Consider the following 6822-nt stretch of genomic DNA (forward strand, 5'->3'; position numbering starts at 1 on the left):
TACCCCAAGGACAAGTCCCAGAAAATAAGGCCATCCCCTACCTGGCAATATCCCCAGTGTTGCTGAGAAAATGGGTCTTCCAGGGCTCCTTTCTAAGATTTGCCAGGGCTGGTTCAGCAAGGAGAAAAGGAAAGGGAGTAGCATTTTAAAACCAGGCAAAAGCCAAGCAGGAAACACACCTCTTAGAAGCCACTGATTTTCCCCATCACCATCAGGATGTTTGAAAGCAGGGTTAGATGCAGCACATTTGTTTTCCAACGGCAGTTTACTCCTCTTAAAGAACAAAGATGGAGCACTAGAGAGAGAGAGACGGCTTTAGCGCCAGGTGCTTCCTTAATACATCCTACTTTTTCAGGGAAGCTAGAGTGGTTCCTCTGTTTAGCCATGAAGATGATGATCATGGTCATGTCCACAAAAATCCTGTTTCCAAATCATGGGAAGACCAGCATCAAAACACTTCAGCCTGGCACCAGCAATGACATTTCAATGTATTGATGTGATCAGCTGCCAGCCCATCAGCTCATTTATCATGCACTAATTCCTAATGTTCTGCTTTATTGACAGCTTTGCAGGTTTCCTCTGGATTGGCCTGGATCTGGATCACAAATGTCCCACAATTTAGGTGCTTGCTCCCTCTAGAGCCAAAGCAGATCCTGCCCAGTGCAAAGCCACACATGCAGTTGTTTGAAGAACTTGAAGGTCCCCAAGGCAGAGATGAGTCTGTACAGCAGTGACTCTATTCTGACACCCTTACTCAGACAAAGTTGCCTCTGATGAAAATGGCCAGGTTGAATTACATCTTCTGAACACACCCAGATTTTTACTGATACACACACAAAGGTGCACGTGGTGTCACTGACAGTCAGTGTGTAACACACATCCCACATTTAGGTGTTATGGTTTGTTCTCCCCCTCAGAAACACCTCCCCAGCCTGCACCCTGCAGAGGCAGGGATGGAGATCAAACAAGTGGCCCTGGCTCACTGAAGCTGGGACTCTTGGGGACAGGTCCCACCTGGCTGAGGTCCTGTCTCTGCATTCTCTGATGTCCACCAAGCCCAGAGGACACTCTGAGATTGCCTTGAGCTAAAAGGTTCCCTGCCTTCCACCTGCCCACCTCTAGGAAGCCAACACCCTTGGAACCTGCTGGTTTTGTATCAAATTTGATATTTCAGTGATGCAAAGTCACTGGGAAGGCCTGGCAGACCCGTGGCGAGCACAGAGCCAGCCCAGCTCCATAAACATTGCTCTGTGGGAAAACAGGCCAAAAGCACAGACCTGCCCTACCGGGGTCCCTTCCCCAGAGCTCCTGCAAGTTTTCTGTTCCCTGGCATGAAGAGTTTGTGCCCTGCAGAAGGAAACCAGCTCTGTGAGGTGAGGAAATGGCCTGGGGAACCTTTTGGGAAGGCAGGTTTTGTGCTGTACTTTCTCTCTGCAAAAGAGAAGTGTTTTAATAGTCGGGAATGGGTTTTCAGACTGGTCTAAAATCATGTCATTTTGGAAAAATCCTTACTCTCAGCTGTGAGCACTGACCTTCCCCATCCTGGTGAAGGACGCTGAGGAGAGGAAAGGTGTCCATGCCCATGCCCATTCCAGAGATGCACCAGGAGCCTTTTCACAGCCTGCAGGCAGGGAAGAGACAGTGGTTTAAGCTCCAGAGGCCCCTCGTCACCAAAGCAAAACCAGGAGCAGAGCACCAGCACAGTTTTGTGAGCAGGAGAGACTGCTTTGGAACCCAATTAAATTCTAGCAGTCAACTGGGAGTAGTCTTATAAAAGAGTAAATAAAGCCCAGTGGAAACACAACTTCTCCCTCAGCAGAAGATAAACATAAAGACTGCACTGAGAAAGCAAGCAGGGTGGCAGGGAGAGGGCTCTGCCAGCCCTGAGTGCAGCAACTCCAACAAATTCCACAAGCAAAGCTGCTCAGCCTGGGAAGACTTGAAAAATCAGACCCTGGTGAAGTCTCAACTCCAGGCTGAAGATAAACCCTCATTTTCTCTCACTACAACACTTTACCCTGGGGACGCTGACTCTTGTTATGCGGCCAGGTTAAAAGTTTTAGCAACCTTGCTAAAACTCTAGGACATTCCTCTCCTGGAGGGAAGAGCACGTGTATTTAACTCTTACATTCAAACCTTCAGAAATGAACACTTAGTTTTCCATGTATATAATAGAAATACAAATATGTAAGTGCACACAGGAGCACAGGCTGTGCACAAACATCAGGCCCTGGACCACCTGGAAGAGCCTGAGTTTTCCACACAGGTTTTTCCTACAGAGCAAGGAAAATCCATGCAGTTCAGCAAAGCCAGACTCGCTCTGGGCTCTGCAGAGCCCTCCCTCTGGGGACTTCAGAGGCAGAATATCTGCACAATTTCAGGGGCTAATACGTCAAAGCTTAAAGCAGCCTGAAGAATTTAATGGGGATTTAGATGTCTGCAACTGCAATGTAGTATTTTTGAGAGCAGTTGAGTGAGATGAATGGCATCTGCTCAGGAGTTCTGAAACACCCTGCCAGTGTCACACCCTGCCAGCACACACAAATCAAGGGGCAATGCCTGCATCGTTTTCTTCTCAGAAGGAAGGCTGACACTTGTCATAAGCTGAAGTTGCTCCACACTTGTCATAAGCTGAAGTTGCTCCAAACCAAAATGAAACACTGCTTATAAACAGTAGTGGTGTTTCCACACAGAAACTAAACAAATTTGGGCAGGTGAATATGAACAAACCAAACAAGGAACTCATAAGGGATATGCCTTATTAATATCCTCTCCCTTCCTGGTACTACTCAGGTTTTTTGTTTGCATTTCCCACATCTCTTATCTTTGCTTTCAGACACAGAAAGCCACACAGCATGCCATAGCCTGACTGTTTGCATTCATCAAAGTGAAAATGCCTATTAATAAGAATTCAATTATTTGGAAAACAGTTCCTGGCAGCACAGCAGCACCTAAGTTCCTTTCCAATGGGAACTTGACTTTCTGCAAATCTCATTTGACTAAAAAAACCCCAAAACAAATTAGAAATAGATGGTCTGCTGTGACTCCAAAGTGAAGGGCTGCAAAGAAATGAGCATGAAAAGCAGAATCTGTCACAAGCATCTGTGGAACAGCAGGAAATTATGGCCAGCTTGTGACAGTAGCACTAAGACTCCACATGGGAATACTATTAAATTAACAGCACATTGAGATTAATTGCCCTTTTTTTTTCCTGAGGATTTAAATTTTTTTTTTTCAGTTGCCCAACAGGTATCTTGTAATGCAGTGGGTTTGATTTGGTGGGGAGCTTTTCTGGTTTTGCAGCTCTTTCTGAGCTGTGTTTCCAAGTCCTGTGTTAGTAATTTATCACCCAGGAATAGAAAAGCAGCTCCAGTGCTCTGACCCAACCACACCCAAATCCTCAGGGAAGTCACATGTCTCTTCAGAAGCCATGGGCAGTGAGATAACAACATCACACACACTCTTTGAATTTTAATTATCACTATTAAGGATTAGGAACCCTGTGAGCAACCAATTCAGCTGGCATTACTAAGCCAGAGTCAAGCCTGCTTTTAGTTAACGGTAATGCAATATTCATGCCTCAAACCTGATTTTAGTGAGTTCCCTTCCCCTCTGGAGCAAGTACATCACTGGAGGCTCCAAGTCCCCTCTTTGGCATCCGCACCCTCACTTAATTCTTGACCACAGGGGAATTTTAACGGGGAATTAACTAATCCCTCTCTTGCTACTGCAAACATAAGAGAGAACTGTTATTCCAGTTCAGGAGAGATCAGCTTTTCTCCTGTTAAGCTATTCTTTCCTAAAAGAAAGCTGGAAATATGGGGAGATTGACTGCCCCTCCAAAGCTGCTTTAGTGTCTGAACAGGTCACTTACACAGAAAGAATTTTCTTTGAAATATCCTGGTGTTGATAACTGTGTTTTTCTGCTATCATTGCTAATCCCCTCCATTCCATAATTAGGATTGTTTCTCCTGACATTATTTCTACAGATTCCATGCTGGGGCATGACTATAAAAGACAGGCTGCAAATCTGGCACTGAGGAGAAAGAGGAAAAAAGAATAGGAATTGCAAAAAGAGCAGCTCTCATTTTAACCTTCAGAAAAGCACAGTTTTCCCTAACTTTTAGCATAGGGAAATATCCTGACTGGTGCCTAACCTTAACTGAGAGTTTTAAGTGACTGCTATATATAATCAAAGCTGGAGCTGGTTTGGTGAATGACTTGCAAAGAGTCTCTGCATGTGCCAGCCCTGCAGGGTAATGTCCTTGTTTAAATGGATTAACGTGGGATTAACATGACCAACAGCTGACACACAGGATGCCTGAACACAGCAAGGCACAACAGGAAAGCTCCCTCCAAGAAAATTAAAACATGTCCCTCTCTTCTCCCAGCTAAACCAAGCAACAAAATGAAAGGAAGCACCCAGGTGACAAAAAGGCCAATGAAGGAGGTTTGCCATGCGCCAGAGCTGTCACTTTTCTCTCAGCCAGGTCATGTGCTACAAACACCAGCAGCACACATCCTGCTCTGCTCCACAAGACTTCCCTTCTCCAAATCCTTTCCCTTGGCCCTGGGAAGGGCCTCAGACCCTTCCTTGGGCTGCTATCTCCCATTAGACCAAAACTGCCATCTCCAGTCTCACTGCTGTGAGGTCTTAACTGATCAAAGATCACGAGGAGCCCACGAGGTGTCCTTGCTGGCTGCCCCAGCCCTGCTCTTGGTGCTGCCAGCCCATGGCCAGCCTGGGCCTTGGGCTCTCACCAAAGCAGCCCTGGACAGGAAGCACCTGGGGCTGCCCTTTTATAGGGCAGGTGGAAGCAGGGCTGTTGCTGCTCTAAGTCAAAACACAGCAGTATCCAGCATCCTGGCTCCTGGGGGGAAAGTGTTCTATTAATCAGAAAAATGCTTTCCACCCTGTGGTGTCTTGCAGACCTTTAAACTTGCATCTGCACAAGTCAGAGAAATTCTTCTATCATTCTCACAACAGTTAAAGCACAGAAACCATTTGTAGACTTCAGGATTACTTTTTTTTAGAAAGAGAGATAATTTGATTCTCACTAGAATTACCCGCTCAGCACAGGGTGCTATGGGCTAGGTAGAATTTCCAGGGTATATTCTCCATCCATGATAGTGGGAAGCTGAGACTGCTTGACCAAATTGTATGGTCACAGACCACCTGCTTTTTCTCATTCCATTCTGGACTACTGAAAGAGAGAGAGAGGATGAAGACCAGAAATGCTGGGCACCCCATAATCCTGATTACCCAGGAACTGCTGTCATGGCCAAGCAACGACTGGTAGGAGGATGATGTGAAGATAATGAAGTGCAAGTCTTTGGGTGTGGGGACTCAGAGCCAAAGGGTAAAAGATCATTATTTCACCCAAAGTGTTCACCACGCATTTCTAGCTCTGCTTTTGAAACAACTCATTTCATCTGAGAAGAAAATATTTTCATGGATGGTATGTTCTTGCTATAATTCATGAGACTATGTATAAAAACAAAACATGTTTCTCCACAGGAAAAAGAAAAGGGACAAAAACTCCCCAAAGACCCCAGGTTTTTAAGGGAGAACTGGGAGTGTTGATATCCAGTTTTGGCACAGCTGAAGAAAGGAAAAATCCCTGTTAAGAACAGTATGGTTGATTTTAACTGAAATAACTCACCCCCTCAGAGTTGTCTGGGTCACTGCAGAAATCATTTCCTCTGGGGGTGTTTGAGCCTGGCAATGCTAATTCAGACAGATGACAGCACCTGCATTGGGGGAACATACATCATTCCAAGAAAATCCAGCGAAAAAGCAACTTCCAGGCATTTTATGTGCATTTAAAAATATACAAACAGGAATATTTAAAAGATACAACACCAGGAATATTAGGATTTACGTGAGCCAAAGTTTACAGTCCTGTGCCCAAGCCTGAGAAACGCTAAAAGCCTGTGACTACAAAGATAGCCCTGCAAAGAGCATTTTCTCCCTGTGAATAGCTCGCGTTGAGCCGCCCTTTGGGGCCAGCTAACGCTGTCAGATGATGAGCGGAGCCCACAAATGTTCGGCGCTGGGTTCGGCGGAGGGCTGGGGAGAGGAGCGGCGCTGAATGGAGCGGGCGCTGCCCCCGCTGCGGGCACACAGAGCGCGTCTGTTCCGCATCCCCGGCGCTCGGAGCGGGCTGCGCTGCCCGCAGCGCTGGTCACCTGCTGGGAGCTCCCATTGAGGGAGCTCACATCCTAATTGGATTTTCCGAAGGCAGTGCATTAGCATTTTCCATGATCTCACCCTTATTAGCCAAATGGCTGATCAGGAGGAGCGGGGTATATTGTGCTCTGTTACTTTATCTGCTGCTGCAGTGTCTGCGAGCCAGCCCCAAATTCGTGCAGCGATAAAAACTCCCCTCTCTATAGCAGAGACTCGGGAGTCCATTGTGGAGCTAAGGTTGCAGTCAAACTCTAATTTTCAATAGCTCACCAAAAACAACCTCTCTCAGTGCTTTGCTCCTGCTCTTCCTGAGTCTATCCTGTAAGTCAGGAATGCCAGCTCTTTCATCCCTGTTGGCAGAAGCAGCATTGCTCTACAATGTAAAAGCAGAAGAATCCCTTCCCATGGACCGTTCCCCATTGAGCCCAAAATCAAATGCTGGACATGTTTAATGCTGTAAGGTTATTATTTCTATGCACAGGCATTTGAATATTGAAAGGAATGGAAATACCTGTTCCAGAAGAAGAAATGACACATGCAGGCTGTCCTGTAGCTGATGGCTCTGTCTTTGCATAGCTCAAAAAACTCTGTGTCAGAATTTAAATCCACATGAAATACTCCTGAGCTACCAT

Source organism: Melospiza melodia, chromosome 5 (genome assembly GCF_035770615.1).
Source record: "Melospiza melodia melodia isolate bMelMel2 chromosome 5, bMelMel2.pri, whole genome shotgun sequence".
NCBI classification, from domain to species: Eukaryota; Metazoa; Chordata; class Aves; order Passeriformes; family Passerellidae; genus Melospiza; species Melospiza melodia.